The 19,838-nt window shown below is 43.0% G+C and overlaps 1 long non-coding RNA gene across 1 annotated transcript in view; it reads left to right on the top strand.

Moving 5' to 3' along the window:
- Positions 1 to 19,838, top strand: part of LOC130366834 (uncharacterized) — a 52,812-nt gene that overhangs the window by 12,853 nt on the left and 20,121 nt on the right. The gene's annotated exons all lie outside the window — the stretch shown is intronic.

Genomic DNA, 19,838 nt, shown 5'->3' with positions numbered 1-19,838 from the left:
CTAACTACGAAAGCCACCTTAGACCGTTCTGTAGGAAATTGGTCCGACAACATCTCCAAATGTAGGGAACATTGAGACAGGAAACCACGGCAGAGTTTAGAGTCCACATCAAATTTGTCCGGCAGGGACAAGCGGAGGTTAGGAGCGGCCACTCGCGGAGGAGGTGCAGGAGCTGGCGGAGGAGAGGGTTCCTGCTGTAGCTGTGGCAGAAGTTGCTGTAGCATGGCGGTCAACTGCGACAGCTGCTGTCCTTGTTGGGCGATCTGTTGGAATTGCTGGGTGACCACCGTGGATAGGTCAGCGAGACTTGGCAGCGGCACCTCAGCGGGATCCATGGCCGGATCTACTGTTATGATTTGGCAGGCTGGAGGTGAATCCTCTGTGTCAGCGCGGGATTGGCGTGGACCGGACCGGTTCTAAATTGCTACTGGTATTCACCAGAGCCCGCCGGAAAGCGGGATGGTCTTGCTGCGGCGGTAGCAACCAGGTCGTATCCACCGGTAACGGCTCAACCTCGCTGACTGCTGAGATAGGCGTGGGACAGAAGGACTAGACAGAGGCGAGGTCAGACGTAGCAGAAGGTCAAGGCAGGCGGCAAGGTTCGTAGTCAAGGGTAACGGCAGAAGGTCTGGTAACACTGGTAAGGCAATCACAGAAAACGCTTTCACTAGGCACAAGGGCAACAAGATCCGGCAATGCTGGGAAGGGGAAGTGAGGTTATAAAGGCGTGGAGCAGGTGGGAGCTAATTACACTGATTGGGCCAGGCACCAATTAGTGGTGCACTGGCCCCTTAACCCCTTAAGGACTCAGCCCATTTTGGCCTTAAGGACTCAGACAATTTAATTTTTACGTTTTCATTTTTTCCTCCTCGCCTTCTAAAAATCACAACTCTTTTAAATTTTCATCCACAGTCTAGTATGAGGGCTTGTTTTTTGCGCGACCAGTTGTCCTTTGTAATGACATTACTCATTATATCATAAAATGTATGGCGCAACAAAAAAACACTATTTTTGTGGTAAAATTAAAACGAAAAACTCAATTTTGCTAATTTTGGAAGGTTTTGTTTTCACGCCGTACAATTTATGGTAAAAATGACATGTTTTCTTTATTCTGAGGGTCAATACGATTAAAATTATACCCATTATTATATACTTTTATATTATTGTTGCGCTTAAAAAAAATCACAAACTTTTTAACCAAATTAGTACGTTTATAATCCCTTTATTTTGATGACCTCTAACTTTTTTATTTTTCCGTATAAGTGGCGGTATGGGGGCTCATTTTTTGCGCCATGATCTGTAATTTTTTTTGATACCACATTTGCATATAAAAAACTTTTAATACATTTTTTATATATTTTTTTTAATAAAATGTATTAAAAAAGTAGGAATTTTGGACTTTTTTTTATTTTTTTTCGTTCACGCCGTTCACCGTACGGGATCATTAACATTTTATTTTAATAGTTCGGACATTTACGCACGCGGCGATACCAAATATGTCTATAAAAAAAGTTTTTTACGCTTTTTGGGGGTAAAATAGGAAAAAACGGACGTTTTACTTTTTTATTGGGGGAGGGGATTTTTCACTTTTTTTTTACTTTCACTTTTACATTTTTTTACATTTTTTTTTTACATTTGAATAGTCCCCATAGGGGACTATTCATAGCAATACCATGATTGCTAATACTGATCTGTTCTATGTATAGGACATAGAACAGATCAGTATTATCGGTCATCTCCTGCTCTGGTCTGCTCGATCACAGACCAGAGCAGGAGACGCCGGGAGCCGCATGGAGGAAGGAGAGGGGACCTCTGTGCGGCGTTATGAATGATCGGATCCCTGCAGCAGCACTGCGGGCGATCCGATCGTTCATTTAAATGGCGAACTGCCGCAGATGCCGGGATCTGTATTGATCCCGGCACCTGAGGGGTTAATGGCGGACGCCCGCGAGATCGCGGGCGTCGGCCATTGCCGGCGGGTCCCTGGCTGCGATCAGCAGCCGGGATCAGCCGCGCATGACACGGGCATCGCTCCGATGCCCGCGGTTATGCTTAGGATGTAAATGTACGTCCTGGTGCGTTAAGTACCACCTCACCAGGACGTACATTTACGTCCTGCGTCCTTAAGGGGTTGAATCTTAGAGAGCTGGCGCGCGCGCCCTAGGGAGCGGAGCCGCGCGCGCCACGACGTGACAGCCGGGGATCGGGACAGGTAAGTGGATTGGGATGCGATCCGCGAGCGGGCGCGTCCCGCTATGCGAATCGCATCCCCGTCGGCAGTGCCAGTGCAGCGCTCCCGGTCAGCGGGTCTGACCGGGGCGCTGCAGAGAGGAGAACGCCGCAAGCACTCCGGGAAGGAGCAGGGACCCGGAGCGCTCGGCGTAACACAGGTGAGCATCATTTTTTTTTAACTCTGTATATACCTATGGGAAAGAGGGGGGTAACTCTGCATATACCTATGGGGAAGAGGGGGGAGGGTGGTAACTCTGCATATACCTATAGGGGAGGGGGGGCGTAACTCTGCATATACCTATTGAAAGAGGGGGTTGTAACTCTGCATATACCTATGGGGAAGAGGGGGGGGTGTAACTGCATATACCTATGGGGAAGAGGGGAGGATAACTTTGCATATACCTATAGGGGGGAGGGGGTAACTCTGCATATACCTATAGGGGGGAGGGGGTAACTCTGCATATACCTATGAGGAAAAGGGGGGGGGGGTAAATCTGCATATATCTATGTGAAAGGGGGGAGTGTAACCTACTAGGAAAGCTGAGTAATGATTGCTGTGAGAAATATAATTACAGCCATATTTTTTTCACCCAGCTTTCCTAGACTTCAGAACAGCAAAGTGTGCCTAAATATGTGTTACCACATATTTAGGCAAACTTTGCTGTTCGGAAGTCTAGGAAAGCTGGGTGAAAAAATATGGCTTCAGTTATATTTCTGCAATTATATTATATGTGTTACCACATATTTAGGCAAACTTTGCTGTTTTGAAGTCTAGAAAAGCTGGGAGCAAAAAAATATGGCTGTAATTATATTTCTCACAGGAATTATCACTCAGCTTTCCTAGAAGGAAAGCTGAGTGATGAGTCCTGTGAGAAATATAATTTCTCACAGGAATTGAAATATAATTTCTCACAGGTATCTGTAGCTATCCCCTTACCTACCTATCTAGCTAACAACCAACCTAACTTTGAACATACTTAGCTACCTACTTACCCGCCTATCTACCTAGCTAGCAACCTACCTACTTTCTGATGTATTTACCTACTGGGGGAGGTCTACAGTGGGGGATAGGCCTACTTAATGGGGGACCTACTATCCTAATTATGGGAGGGCAGTGCACTGGAAAAATGCAGAGTATAACATGTTTTTCCTGCAGATGCTAAAGAGATGGTTTATGGATGGAAGAAGTTGACATGTCAGTCTGATCCAGATGAAGAAGAAAAGGAAAGAGGGCATCGCTGATCAGAAATGACCGTACCTGTGAGTCCCTAGCTGTAACTATAATCACTTACAGTATATAGTATACAGATCCTGTGTACAGCGGGTATCTACTTTTATTTGGTCCTGTATACAATCATTTATATGGTATACAGGTCCTGCAACAAAGTCCAAGACCACAGTACCAAAAATTGAAAACTCTTGATATGTGCAAAAGAGCAGTAGTTTACTGCTTCCCCAAAAGCTTTTTTTGAGGAACAGATAAATGATAGCTACATGCAACAAAGTCCAAGACCACAGCACCAGAAATGGGAAAACTCAGGATATGTGCAAAAGAGCTATCATTTATCTGTTCTATCTGGATGACTACAGGGACAATGGATTTATCCAGTGCTGTCTTCTACTGCTTTTCTGTATACAGATTCTGTGTACAGCTGGTATCTACTTCTTTATGGTCACTGTACAGGGAGATACAGGTCTTTATACAGCGGTTTTATTCAGTAACAGTATGATGCATTAGTCAGTCACTGTGATGTAAAGTGTGTTCCTGATGAGGCAGTATTATTTGGTCCTGTTATTGATTATATTCTGATATTATTGGTATTGTTAGTCTGTACATAGTGGATTTTTCTCAGTATGGCGGTATTATCCAGTCTTTGTGTGCTGGTATAATTTGTTCCTTGAATACTGATATTATTGGTAATATTGGTCTTAGTATTCAGGATTTTGTCAGTAATAGTATGGTGTTAATAAGTATGGTGATTTTATTTCTCCTTGTATACTGGTTTTAATGCTTAAAATTGTCCTCTTCTATAAGACTTTTACCTATGGGACTTATTTTTTGCTCCGTGGTCTGTAGTTTTTATCGGTATCATTTTTGTTTTGATAAGACTTTTTGATCACTTTTAATAAACTTTTTTTCTGGTATATGAATGGACCAGAAATCAGCAATTAAGGACTTAGGTATTTTTTTTATGTTTACACCATTTACCATGCAGTTTCATTAATGTTATATTTTAATAGTTCTGTCATTTCCACATGCAGCGATACCAAAGATGCTTATTTTCGTTTACACTTTTATTAGTGGAGGGACGTGATCACTGATGTGCGGCACTAGCAATGAATGAAGAGCGCTCAGCTAGTAGGAGCACTTCATACATACAGACTGCTAACACGGCATACATGTACACCATGTTTTGTCAAGGTGTCAATGGTGCCTACACTAAGCCCTCGTCCTGACCTCACACACACACAGCCTACCTCCCACAGTCCTGACAGATCCCTATCTCTTGAATTCACTGCTCCCAGAAGGTACCTGTGATGAGGAGCCTGTATTGCCATGCAACATTGAGTGACCCCGCCCCTTTTAGTCCCTCCCTTTTATGGCTCTGCCTTTTTTCAAAGCCACACCCAGTTACAATGCTATCCCCCCCAGATTTGTGGGGCTTGTTAGTCAAAGAACAAGTCAAAGAACAAGCCCCTTGCAAAGCAGTAGGGCTTGATCTTTTTACCGAGCTAAAATCATGGGGGCCCATTCCCTCCCCCTACCTAGACTTTTCAGGGCTCCTAGGCTCAGCAGTTCCCCACACATGAGCAAGAAGATGTACGGGCCTCTCTCCTGGGCCCCTCCCCAGCCACTCAGTAAGTTCCCTGGCCTCCTGTTGTACACAGTTCGGCAGTCGGGGAATAGGAGGAGGGGGAGGCTGCAGGCTGCACAGTGCTACAGCTGGGAGCAGAAGTGGGGCTGGGGGCTACCCCAAATGGGGACCCCCAGGAGCTGTTCAATCCTAAGTAAAAAGTAAGTGTGCTTTTGTCTATGTGTGTGTGATAGCCCTTGGGGGGTATAGTGTAGTTGGGCTGTTGCTGTGTTGGAATATGAGGGGTTAATTTAACCCTTGTAACTCGTGACACCAGGGTGAGGGTTAATACGCTGAGGTAGTTGCTAGGCCTATTGTCACCCTTCCCAGAAACGATAGGTGCGTGCAGAAATAAATGATTGTCCACGGCAGTGCTGAACTTGAACTTGCGGGAACTTTACTTATGAATTGCGGTACATTCAGTAACGGTAACAGTCTTAGTAACAGGGTCTATTATCAGCACGGCAGTGACTGACAGTTGCTTAGGACCGATAAGTTATTCTGAGATTAGTAGAATTAGGTTTTGCAGAGATCCCCTGGATTTAGGGGTCTGTTTAGGTCCAGTGATCTTGCAGAGTAATAGGGAATTGAAGTAACTCACAGTTTTGGAATGATGGCCGTTGCCACAAGGCTTTGGCCTAGTGGTTGCCGATGACAGCTGCGCAGATCCGTCCTCATCAGCAGCCCAGGAGGAAAGAGCGAGATTAATGGCCGCCGCTCCCTTATATGAGCAGGGCCAGGGCCGTTTTGGATTGGTCCATGTCAGCTGTCACTCACTGTTACAAAGCATGGTGGATGATCACCTGACTACCTGCAAAGGTCCTTGAGTAAAAACCATAGAGTTCTGGAACGCATCACGTGACCCGCAGGTCCTGCGTCACTAACAACAAGGTAAGTTCACTTTATATACATATAGACAATTCGAATTTGAATAATTTTTATTATTAGAGGGGTGACTAGGGGCTAACTAAAGATGAGGATCCCACTGGTACCTAGGGACTCTGACTTTGGGGACCTCACCACAAGGTAATGGATGCAATCCGGTACCGAGACACCACGCGTGTATATGGTATGTGTGTATATGTGCTGTGCCTAATTGTGTATATGTCTATTAGTATTTTGAATGTATATTTGTAATGTGCATGTGTGTGTACCCACAGTGTGGGGCACTATATGGGTATATGGGGACTCTCTTCAGGAGACTGGGAAAGCTTGGTGACAGGTAGCGCACAGTGCAGGGCTCACACTTCTTCCTCAGCTTTATGTACTGTCTGTCACCCAGCTTTCCCAGTCTCCTAAAGGAAATTACAAAACAGACAAAAAGGAGCGCTCCATGGTTCAATAAATAACATATGTGGAAACGCTAGTAATGATAGAGCGCTTACCAATGTTAGTTGTGCAAGTGCCAGCACAACTTGGATAATAGCATGAAATAGATCCCTCTGCTGCCACTCCACAATATAAGCAATATAAAACCAACGACCTCCAGACCAGTGGATGATAGGGCGCTGAGGGACCAGGCAACAGTTGAAGCAATCAGCTTTTATTCCCAACATGCAACGCGTTTCGTGCTAGTGCTCTTCATCAGGCGTATGGACAAGGGAAACAGGAAACAGTATATATACACACTCCAAGTTAATTACTTAACCCCTTGGTGTCAGAAAAAATCATTCACCAAGGGAGTCATATGATGCACAACACACAAGGGGCCTCTGTGGCAAGTCATGTCGGACACTCTACTGATACGTTCATCACCGAGTTGGTTGTCAGTGGCAACGACTCTATTCAATCCCTGGTTAGTTCCAGTATTGATGATTTTATGGATCCCTCTGTTGTCACCACTTTTAACTTGGTTAATAATTTTAAACATGTCGATTTCAGACCAGTGTCCACCTTTTACCCGCTACATAACAGAGGCAACCATTTGGAAAAAAAAATTTCCATGGTTGCTAGGGATTTTCACAACCTTAGATCTCACACTATTTCTTTTAAATCACATGATAATTTATCTGTTGATGAACGCAAAGCTGTCAAATCTATTCAGAATAATCACTCCATTGTGGTGCGCCCCCCTGATAAAGGGGGGGGGGGGGGGGTGGACATTTTAGATAGGTCCGCTTACATTTTAGAAGCGAATAGGATTTTAGCGGATAATGAATATTATGAAGTGCTGTCCTGTGATCCGTCACCCGATCACTTTATTCAGTATAAATCACTTATCAAGAAAGCTCTTGATTTATCATTGCTTAATAAAAAATATGATTTTTTGCATATTAAAGACTATTCTCTTCCTATTTTCTATTACTTACCTAAGCTTCACAAATGCACGGTCACCCCTCCTGGTCATCCTATTATTTTTGGGGTGGGTTCTATTACTTGTAATCTCTCACATTTTATTGATTTATTTTTACAGGATTTTGTTTTACAACTCCCTTCTTATTTACGTGATTTTTCTCAACTTATTTATGAACTGAGCACTATTTTCTTTCCCTCACATTTTTCTTTTCTCACTCTTGATGTATGTTCACTTTACTCTAACATATCTACCTATTTGGGATTACAGGCCATGGAGGAAATCTTTAGCTTGGATCCCCACTTCAGTCAAGTTCAGTCCTCCTTCCTAATTGAAGCTATGCACTTTACTCTTGAGCACAATGTGTTCTCCTTTGATGGCACTTTATATAGACAAATGAGGGGCTGTGCAATGGGGACTCGTTTCGCCCCAAGTTATGCAAATGTGTTCATGGGGCAGTTCGAGTCCCATTACATTGCACAGTCCCCCGCTTTTAACCAATGTATCGCCTTTTATAGGCGTTACATTGATGATTTGTTTTTTATTTGGTTGGGGTCCCCCGAACAAGCAGATCAATTCGTTTCCTATCTAAATCAAAATAATTGGGGCCTCAAGTTTACCCCCCATTTTTCTGACACTCAGATTGAGTTTTTAGACCTTTTAATTAGGAGGGACGTTAATGGAGTGATTTTTACTGAAACATATTTTAAAAGTGTAGACGTTAATAGTTTTTTTGATTTTTCTAGCGCACACTACCCGAAATGGTTAAAAAACGTACCATATGGTCAGTATTTTCGTGTACGCAAAAATTGCACTTTAGACTCTGATTTTGTTAAACAAGCACGCACCTTAAAATCACGATTTGTTAGTAAGGGGTAACAAATCAATCAAGGGGTAACAAATCAATCAAATGCTTTCAACAGAGTTAAAAACTTGAAACAAAGTGGCCTAGTATCCATTCAGGGGGGGGGGGGGGGGAGAACACTGGTTCTTGAGACATGAAATCTAAACATGATTTTAAATTCAATTTCACTACTAATTTTAATTGTGCTTCTAGTAATATTAAAGACATTTTAAGGAGGCACTGGTCTATCATCCGTGATGACCCGATCCTGAGTAAAATTGTCCCTGAACATCCTGGGGTTACATTTAGAAGGTCACCTAACCTTCGTAATCTCCTAGCCCCCAGTAGATTAAGACATAAGCCCACCACCCCCATACCTGCTACCACCTGTGGCATGCAAAGGTGCAATAAATCTCGTTGCCTTTGTTGCGAGATGGTGTGCGCTGACTGCTTTTTCAAATTAGCCATTACTGATGAGAGTTTTTTTTATTAATGGTTCTTTTTCTTGTGAGAGTTCTTTTGTAATCTATTTATTGACCTGTGATTGTCATCTTCAGTATGTCGGGCGCACTGTGCAGCCAGTGCGGGCTCGTATGAACAAGCATCGATCCAATATAAAAAACGGATTCATGCTGCACAGTGTGTCCCGCCATTTTTCTATGTTTCATGATAAGAATGTAGCCTGCCTGAAACTGATGATATTGGAAACTATCTATGATACGGTTCAGAATAGATTACAGAAGCTTATTAACCATGAGTCCTATTGGATATTTAAATTATGTACCTTATTTCCAAACGGACTTAATGAAACCATTGAAAATACTCGCTGATTTTTAAAAATGTTGTATTTTTGCATTTTTGTATTTTTGTATCATTATCTTATTTGTCATCTTTTTATATATATATATATATATATATATATATATATATATATATATATATAATATACTCTATACGTCTACATGTATTTATTATCATGCAGTTTGCACTTTATATGAGTGCAATATTATCTACGCGTATTTTGCACATGAACATACCTTGGTCTGTGTTGCTATTGTGTTGATGTATTTCCTTTTTTGGCAATTTAAGGGTTAACGCCCCTTGTGTGTTGTGCATTATGTGACTCCCTTGGTGAATGATTTTTTCTGACACCAAGGGGTAAAGTAATTAACTTGGAGTGTGTATATATACTGCTTCCTGTTCCCCTTGTCCATATGCCTGATGAAGCGCACTAGCGCTAAAAGCGTTGCATGTTGGGAATAAAAGCAATTGCTTCAACTGTTGCCTGGTCCCTCAGCGCCCTATCATCCACTGGTCTGGAGGTAGTTGGTTTTATATTCCTAAAGGAAATGTCAGTCTGGTGAAGCTTTTATATTAGAGAGGAGACATGCAGTGAAGTAACAGTTGTCCCCCTAGTATTTCCCCAGCTTTATAAAACTCCTTAATGGCAGAATACTAGTGTGACATCTGGTACTTCATGTCTCCAATATGGCTGCTACACCAGACATATATTCCCTTCAGGAGACTAGAAAAGCTGGGTGACAGGCAGTACATAAAGCTGGGGAAGTAATGTGAGCCCTGCACTGTGTACTGCCTAGCACCCAGCTTTCCCAGTCTCCTGAAGCCCCAAAAATGATGGGCTGCTCGTCCTCCCCCTACTTGTCACTGGGGATGGCCGCTGGGGGAACTATTATGGGAGTAACTACTGTGTGGTGGCACACTATTTGAGAGGCACTATTATTGTGTGGGGCACAAATGGGGCATTATTACTGTATCGGGCACTGTGGATAAAAAGTTTGTATAGGTGTAGGATGCAGGAAAAGTGCAGTGCCTAAAATGTTTGAAAGATTCTGTGGAAATAAGTCACAACTTTAAGAAGTCGCCGTCTAGGCCAGAAGGAAAATAAAAGTAAATGACATGTGCAGTGTATGGTCACTTTAAGGGAATAATGTTGGTCTGTATATAGTGTTTGGTATGGCAGCATATATGTGATCATGGTGTAACTTATTTATTTATTTTTTGTCCCCTGTATAGATTTATCATTAGTAATATTGGTCTTTGTGATACTGGGTTTTATTCAGTATATAGCGATTATAGGGGAGATTTATCAAAACCTGCTTAGAGGAAGAGTGGTGCAGTTGCCCATATAAACCAATCAGATCCTTTTTTTTCATTTTTAAAGAGTCCTGTCCAAAATGAAAGAAGTGATCTGATTGGTTGCTTTGGGCAACTGCACCACTCTTCCTCAAATTTTGATAAATCTCCCCCATTTTTCGGCCACTGTGTGGGGATACTGTATGATAATGAGGTGACGGTATTATTTGTCCTGTGTGTAGTGGTATTATTGATATAGTATACTGGTTTTATTTGGTATGGTTGGAAGGAGTCAAAGTTTTGTGAACAGCCAGTCTATAATAGTTAAAGGGGTATTCCAGGAATTTTTTTTATTTGACTATGCTACAGGGGCTGTAAAGTTAGTGTAGTTCATAATATAATGTCTGTACATGTGTGTGACGGTTTTCTCACAATTCTTTTGTGATTTTGACCCCAATATTTATTTTTAACAGCATACAAAATGACTGTTGTCTCAGATTTTGTCTCAGGCCGAGACCTGACTTACTAGTCAGCTGATTACAGGGAGCCTGTCTGCTTCAGTAGGTGGAGCAACCGCTTGGTGGGAGAGAGATCAATCTGCAACTAATGCAACAGTTGTAGGCACCCTGATTTAAAACCACAGGTCTTTTGAATGGATGCAGCTCATTTATGTTTCAGTGGGTGGGGTGGCTGATGTTTGGGAGGGAGGAAAATGGAATGATGGGATTTGTAGGCAAAGAATGAAACTCAAACAGGAAATACCAGCTCACAAAAAGCTAGCCACAGTGTTATGGTAATCTCACAACATAGCCATTTAGCCCCAAGACAAGCGCAGATCCTTCCTAAGCATGTCCATTACTGGCTGCAAGGTACGTACTAAAATTACCTTATGGTGGAGAACCCCTTTAATCCACCACTGCATGTGCCTATATATATATATATATATATATATATATATATATATATATATATTATACATATTCATGATTTCTTAGCTCTACACCTTGTTTTGGTATTGTTAAAGTCACAGCTTTAATATGTGACACTATTGCTGTCACATATTATACTGCTGTATTTCATAGCAATGGCTGGACTTTCCCCCATATTCACACACAGTATTGTGGCTGAAAATATAACAAAAAAAAAAAAAAAAAACTCTTCTGTCCTTTGTTTTGAGGTATGGTCCCACGTAGCGCATACACAGCGTATTTCCTGCAATGTAGCACATTTTGTGCAGCGTGAAATATGCTTTGTAAGCGCTACTTGGGACTGTACCCTAAATGATTGGTGGTCTCAGCAGCCAGACTCTCACAGTCAAAGATTGAATAAAAGTTGAGGTATACTTTTAAGTGTCAGACTGTCTAATGTGCCAAGTTCTTTAACCCCTTAAGGACTCAGGGTTTTTCCGTTTGTGCACTTTCGTTTTTTCCTCCTTACCTTTTAAAAATCATAACCCTTTCAATTTTCCACCTAAAAATCCATATTATGGCTTTTTTTTTGCGTCGCCAATTCTACTTTGCAGTGACATTAGTCATTTTACCCAAAAATGCACGGCGAAACTGAAAAAAAAATCATTGTGCGACAAAATCGAAAAAAAACGCCATTTTGTAAATTTTGGGGGCTTCCGTTTCTACGCAGTGCATATTTCGGTAAAAATTACACCTTATCATTATTCTGTAGGTCCATACGGTTAAAATGATACCCTACTTATATAGGTTTGATTTTGTCGCACTTCTGGAAAAAATCATAACTACATGCAGGAAAATTTATACGTTTAAAAATGTCATCTTCTGACCCCTATAACTTTTTTATTTTTCCACATACGGGGTGGTATGAGGACTCATTTTTTGCGCCGTGATCTGAAGTTTTTATTGGTATGATTTTTGTTTTGATCTGACTTTTTGATCACTTTTTATTCATTTTTTAATGTTATAAAAAGTGACCAAAATACGCTTTTTTGGACTTTTTTTGCGCGTACGCCATTGACCGTACGGCTTAATTAATTATATATTTTTATAGTTCGGACATTTACGCACGCGGCGATACAACATATGTTTATTATTTTTTTTTTACACTGTTTTATTTTTCTTATGGGAAAAGGGGGGTGATTCAAACTTTTATTAGGGAAGGGGTTAAATGACCTTTATTAACACTTTTTTTTTACTTTTTTTTTGCAGTGTTATAGGTCCCATAGGGACCTATAACACTGCACACACTGATCTCTCATCCTGATCACAGGCGTGTATTAACACGCCTGTGATCAGCATTATCGGCGCTTGACTGCTCCTGCCTGGATCTCAGGCACGGAGCAGTCATTCGTCGATCGGACACCGAGGAGGCAGGTAAGAGCCCTCCCGGTGTCCGATCAGCTGTTCGGGACGCCGCGATTTCACCGCGGCGGTCCCGAACAGCCCGACTGAGTAGCCGGGATACTTTCAGTTTCACTTTAGAAGCGGCGGTCAGCTTTGACCGCCGCTTCTAAAGGGTTAATACCGCACATCGCCGCGATCGGCGATGTGTGGTATTAGCCGCGGGTCCCGGCCGTTGATTAGCGCCGGGACCCACGCGATATGATGCGGGATCGCGGCGCGATCCCGCTTCATATCGCGGGAGCCGGCGCAGGACGTAAATATACGTCCTGCGTCGTTAAGGGGTTAAAAGGGTTGTTTGGGAAAAGAACTTGGCAAGTTTGTCATTAAACCATACAACATTGTTAACATTTTCATTGCACTATGGCTTGTAGAATGTAAAAAACTTCACATACAGAACTGCCAAAAAAACTGATACAATTGTTATTATTAATAATAATAAACAATATAAAAATCCACAAAAAAAAAAAAAAAAACAATGTGCTGACAAATAGAAATTTGGTTGTAAGGGTGGGAGAAACCTGTGGGACCACTGAAGGGGGGAGAAGAAGAGTTGGCCAATGCCTAATGGGTAAATAGGATTGGCTAAAGCATTAGCCCTTTGCTCTCCATCAGCAGGAGGAGGGTCCAAGGGGAAATTGACAGCCAGACATACATAACCAGAATGGGGGAGGGCTTAGCGATCAGGGAGCCCTGTCACCATTTGCTACCGTGCCCCACCATAGGTCCGGGAAAAGATTAGGGCCAGTCAATTCTGCTGCTCTGTGCTGATAAACAAACTCTGTGCTGATAAACTAGCTCACAATCTCATGTCCTGTCTTATATTTGTGGACAAAAATCAGAGTACCCAGAGAACACAATAACCACAGTTTAACAAATAGGTGATATGAAAAATAGATTTTGAAAAAGTTCAATCCCTCTTTAAAATGAGATCTGTTCCCCCAACTCTAAGATTTCATACAGTGGAAATATGGCATTTTATAGGAGTCCTACACAGATGTCCTCTTAGCAGTGGGGTAACAATACATTTGGGGGCCCCTCTGCAGTGGCATATCGGGGGTCCCGTCTAGGTAGGGTCCCATAGGCCTGCCAGTATCGGTATATTAAAAATAATGGCAATGCAATGGCCAGTATTTTTAATATAGAATGCCACATTCAAATTGTATGCCTCTGCCACCTGTTCGGTCTTGCAGACAGCAGCCGCCACTGCTCACTGTTCACTGTTCTAAAGTGACAACTTTAAACCAGTGAGCCACGGTGGCTGCTGGGACTGACGGCTGATGTTGCGCCAAAAAGCCACGCAGGAAGGCATCAGTGACATCACTGTCGCCCAGTGTCAGTTCTGTTCCCTGCACAGGCCAGGTGAGTAATGGTGCAGCGGGGATCAAATGGGGGGGGGGGGGGCAATTGAAATGGTGCAGCAGGGGGGGGTTAATGAACGAGGGGACCAGAGGGGGTGTTAAATGAAATGGCACAGAGGGATGGGGGGGTTAATTAAAATGGCAGAAGGGGGCATCCAAGGAAATGACACAGCGGGATCAGAGGTGGGAGGATTGGAAATTGAAATGGCACAAGGCGATATGAGGGAGTGGGGACTGGGAACATTAGATATATATGGCACGGCCGTGCAATCTCAGGAGCTCGCTTCATATACTTTTGGTACCAGCTGCTATTAGAAGCCAGGATCTGCGGCTAATGCCAGACACCAGCAATTGGGCTGATGTCCAACATTAGCTCTATAGACATCGTAATCAAAGTTGTTTTCAGCATCTGAAATGCCGAAAATGCAATGCCGCCAGCTCAGTGGTGGTGATCTGGATCATCGCAGGAATATCGCAATGTCCCGATCAGCTGAGCGGACTGCAGGAGGACCCTTACCTGCCTCCTCACCATCCGATCGATTCTCCAAGGCTCTAGGCAGCCTCAGCAGCCTGGAGCACTGAAGTACTGATAACACTGATCAATGCTATGCTATGGCACATAACAGTGTGTGCAATCTAATGATTGCATGCAATAGGGGGCTAAACAATAGCATAAAAAAATATATTTAATAAATGTGATTTAATCCCTTCTCTTATAAAAGTTTGAATCACCCTTTTTCCATAAAAAATATGTAAAAAACAGTAAACATAAACATATACATAAACGTACAATAAACATAAATGTACCTGTACGCCCTGAGTCCCGTTACCGAGGATTAAAGTGTTCTCCCGAGCAGAGAACGCTTCAAACCCCGTGGGTCCCGACTGCTATCAGCAGCCAGGACCCAGGATTAATGCCGGGCACTGCCGATTGGGCCGATGCCCAGCATTAACCCTTTAGACACCGTGATCAATGTTGATTGCAGCATCTAAAATGAAAGTAAAAGTGTCCCGGCAGCTCAGTGGAGCTGATTGGGACTATTGCGACAAAATCACGATGTCCCGATCAGCTGAGAAGACAACAGGAGGGTACTTACCCTTCTTGCTGTCCGATAGATTCTCGATTGCAGGCTGGAGCAGCAAAGCACCAATAACACTGATCAATGAAATGCTGTGTAATAGCATTGATAAGTATATGCAATCAGAAAATTGCATGGTATAGCCCCCCTAAAGCAGGTAAAAAACAGTAAAAGTGTAAAAAACATAATAAATGTGAATAAGCCCCTCTGCTAACAAAAGTTTGACCCCCCCATTTCCCATTTTTTTAAATAAAATAATGTAATAAGTGTGCGTAAATATTTAGTGTGCGTAAATATCCAAACTATTAAAATATAAGGGTAGCTAAACCCCATGTTTGATGGTGTACACCTAAAAAAAAAAAAATACCAAAGTCCAAAATTGTGCATTTTTGGTCACTTCATATACCATAAAAATATTAATAAAAAGCAATCAAGAAGTTCCATCAAAACAAAAATGGTACCGATAAAAACTACAGACCATGGCCCAAAAAATGAGCCTTCAAATGGCCCAGTATACGGAAAAATATGCTACAGGGGTCAGAAGATGACATTTTTAAACATGCAAATTTTTGTACAAAAAGTTATAATTTTTTTAAGAAATAAAACAAAATCAAACCTATATAAGTTGGGTATAGGGATATAGAAACATAGAATGTGTCGGCAGATAAGAACCATTTGTCTGCCCAATAATCTGAATACTATGAATAGTCCCTGTCCCTATCTTATATGAAGGATAGCCTTATGCTTATCCCATGCATGTTTAAACGCCTTCACTGTATTTGCAGCGACCACTTCTGCAGGAAGGCTATTCCATGCATACACTACTCTCTAAGTAAAGTAATACTTCCTGATATTACTGCAGAAACCTTTGCCCCTCTAATTTAAACATATGTCCTCTTGTGATAGTTTTTCTTCTTTTAAAAATGCTCTCCTCCTTTACCGTGTTGATTCCCTTTTATGTATATAAATATAAATGTTTATATCCCCTCTGTTTTCTTCTATACATGTTAAAGGGGTACTCCGCCCCTAGACATCTTATTCCCTATCCAAAGGATAGGGGATAAGATGTCAAAATGCTGTGGTCCCGCTGCTGGGGAGCCTTGGTATCCCCGCTGCGGCACTGCGCTATCATTACTGCACAGAGCGAGTTCGCTCTGCGCGTAATGACGGGCAATACAGGGGCCGGAGCATCGTTACGTCACGGCTCCGCCCCTCGTGATGTCACGACCCGCTCCTTTCAATACACCCCCTCCCATAGACTTGTATTGAAAGGGGCGGGTCGTGGCGTCACGAGGGGCGGAGCCGTGACGTCACGCTGCTCCGTCCCCTGTATCGCCCGTCATTACGCACAGAGTGAACTCGCTCTGTGCTGTAATGATAGCGCGGTGCCGCAGCGGGGATCCCAAGGCTGATCTCAAGATCCTGGGGCTCCCCAGCAGCGGGACCGCAGCGATTTGACATCTTATCCCCTATCCTTTGGATAGGGAATAAGATGTCTAGGGGCGGAGTACCCCTTTAAGTTCTTTTAACCTTTCCTGGTAAGATTTTTCCTGCAATCCATGTACTAGTTTAGTAGCTCTTCTCTGAACTCTCTCTAGAGTATCTATATTCTTTTGGAGATATGGCCTCCAGTACTGCGCACAATACTCCAAGTGAGGCCTCACCTGTGTTCTGTACAGCGGCATGAGCACTTCTCTCCTTCTACTGCTTATACCTCTCCCTATACATCCAAGCATTCTGCTAGCATTTTCTGCTGCTCTATTACATTGTCTTCCTACCTTTAAGTCTTCTGAAATAATTACCGTATTTATCGGGGTATACCACGCACCGGCCTATAACACGCACCCTCATTTTACCAAGGATATTTGGGTAAAAATTTTTTTTTACCCAAATATCCATGGTAAAATGAGGGTGCGTGTGTGCACGTGTATACCCTGATATATCCCCAGGAAAGGCAGGGGGAGAGAGGCCGTCGCTGCCCGCTTCTCTCCCCCTGCCTTTCCTCAGGGTCTAGAGCCCTGCTGCCGGCCCTTCTCTCCCCCTGGCTATCTGCGCCGCTGACCGTTCTGTCCCCCTGACTATCGGTACCGGCGCCCCATTGCCGGCGCCGATAGCCAGGGGAGAGAAGCAACGCTGACAGCCAGGGGGAGAGAAGGGGCAGCGGCACCCATTGCCGGCGCCGCTGCCCCGTTGCCTCCCCCCATCCCCGGTGGCATAATTACCTGGGTCGGGTCCGCGCTGCTGCAGGCCTCCGGCGTGCGTCCCCTGCGTCGTTGCTATGCACGGCGCTGCGCACTGACGTCATGCACCGTGCCGTGCAGCGCATAGCAACGACGAAGGGGACCCACGCCGGAGGCCTGCAGCAGCGCGGACCCGACCCAGGTAATTATGCCACCGGGGATGGGGGGAGGCAACGGGGCAGCGGCGCCGGCAATGGATGCCGCTGCCCCTTCTCTCCCCCTGGCTATCGGCGCCGTTACCGATAGTCAGGGGAACAGAACGGGCAGCGGCGCCGATAGCCAGGGGGTGAGAAGGTCCGGCAGCAGGGCTCTAGACCCCAGGGAAGGCAGGGGGAGAGAAGCGGGCAGCGACGGCCTCTCTCCCCCTGCCTTTCCTGGGGCGGTATCGGCGTATAACACGCACATAGAGTTTAGGCGTGTTATACGCCGATAAATACGGTACTCCTAAATCCCTTTCTTCAGATGCTGAGGCCAGGACTGTGTCAAATATTCTTTATTTTGCCCGAGGGGTTTTACGCCCCAGGAGCATTATTTTGCACTTATCCACATTAAATTTCAGTTGCCAGAGTTCTGACCATTCTTTTCATTTGCCTAAATTCTTTTCCATTTGGCATATCCCTCCAGGAACATCAAACCTGTTACATATATTTGTGTCCTCAGCAAAAGACATACCTTACCATCTAAACCTTTTGCAATATCACTAATGAAGATATTAAACAAAATTGGTCCCAGTACAGATCCCTGAGGTACCCCACTGGTAACAAGACCTTGCTTTGAATATACTCCATTGACTACAACCCTCTGTTGTCTGTCACTCAGCCACTGCCTAATCCACTCAACAATATGGAGTCAAAGCTCAATGACTGTAGTTTATTGATAAGTCTTCTATGTGGGACAGTGTCAAAAGCCTTACTAAAATCTAGATATGTGATGTCTACTGCACCTCCGCCATCTATTATTTTTGTGACCCAGTCAAAAAAATCTATAAGATGTGTTTTACATTATCTCCCTGAAGTAAACCCATGTTGTTTTTCATCTTGTAATCCATGGGATTTTAGATGTTCCACAATCCTATCCTTTAGTAGGGTTTCCATTAATTTCACCACTATTGATGTCAGACTTACTGGCCTATAGTTGCTTGATTCCTCACTACTAACTTACTACCCTACTACCTTAAAGTTGCTTGATTCTTTTGGACTACCTTTCTTGTGAATGGGCAAGGCATTGGCTAATTTCCAATCTTTCGGGATGACTCCTGTTACCAGTGAATAGTTAAATAAATCTGTTAATGGTTTTGCTAGTTCACCACTAAGCTCTTTTAATAATTTTGGGTGTATCCCATCAGGCTCCTGTGACTTATTTGTCTTAACTTTAGACAGCAAAAGTAGAACCTCTTCCTCTGTAAAGACACATGCATCAAACGATTCATTAATCTTCCTCCCTAATGGAGGTCCTTTTCCTTCTTTTTCTTCATTTTCATTAAGGCAGTCGGCTAGCCCTTTTTTCTCTTCTACATACCTTCCTTCCTTTGTTGTTAATTTCTGCCTAGTCTTGTAGATTTCCCTATCTTCATTGCTCTTGGTTGTTTTATAATTACTAAACTAAAATTACTAATTTTAGTTTTTTATGATTTTGGCCACTTCTGCTGAGTACCACAGTGGTGTCTTCCTTTTTCTGCTTTTACTGAAAAGTCTAATGCAATTTTCTGTTGCCTTCAATAATGCATCTTTTAAGTAGTCCCATTTCTCCTGGACTCCATGTAATCCGTTCCAGTCTGATAGGGACTCATTTATGACTAAACTCATTTTTGAAAAGTCTGTTTTTCTAAAATCAAAAACTTTTGTTTTTGTGTGGTGTGACTCCTTCACTGTTCTTATATTAAACCACACTGACTGTTGATCACTAGATCCCAATCTTTCACCTACAATAACATCATATACCAAATCTCCATTTGTGAATACCAAATCCAAAATGGCCTTTCTCCGGTTTGGCTCCTCAACCACTTGTTGTAGAAATAATCCCAGTAGGGAATTTTGAATCTCTGTACTCCTGGCAGAACTGGCTATTATGGTTTTCCAGTTTATATCCAGAGATTTAAGTCTCCCATAATGATAACTTCTCCTTTCGTTGTTATTTAAGCTATTTCTTCACCTAGTAGATCATCTAATTCTTTAACTTGGCCAGGTGATCTATATATTACCCCTACACAAGTTACTACATGATAACCAAACTGCAATGTAACCCAAACTGACTCTATGTTGGCCTCATTAAATTGTATTAGGTTAAATTTTATACTATCTTTCACATATAGGGACACTCCTCCTCCTTTCGTGCCTTCTCCGTCTCTTCTGTATAAAGGGGACACTGGTATGGATATGTCCCACTTTCATTAAACCATGTCTCAGTAACAGCCACTAAATCTACATTCTCAGATGCCATTATTGACCCAAGTTCATTGATTTTATTACCTA

The sequence above is a fragment of the Hyla sarda genome, chromosome 4, assembly GCF_029499605.1.
Source record: "Hyla sarda isolate aHylSar1 chromosome 4, aHylSar1.hap1, whole genome shotgun sequence".
Classification (NCBI taxonomy): Eukaryota; Metazoa; Chordata; class Amphibia; order Anura; family Hylidae; genus Hyla; species Hyla sarda.
Note: the sequence above shows the minus strand (reverse complement) of the source record. Positions and strands in the feature narration are given on the sequence as shown.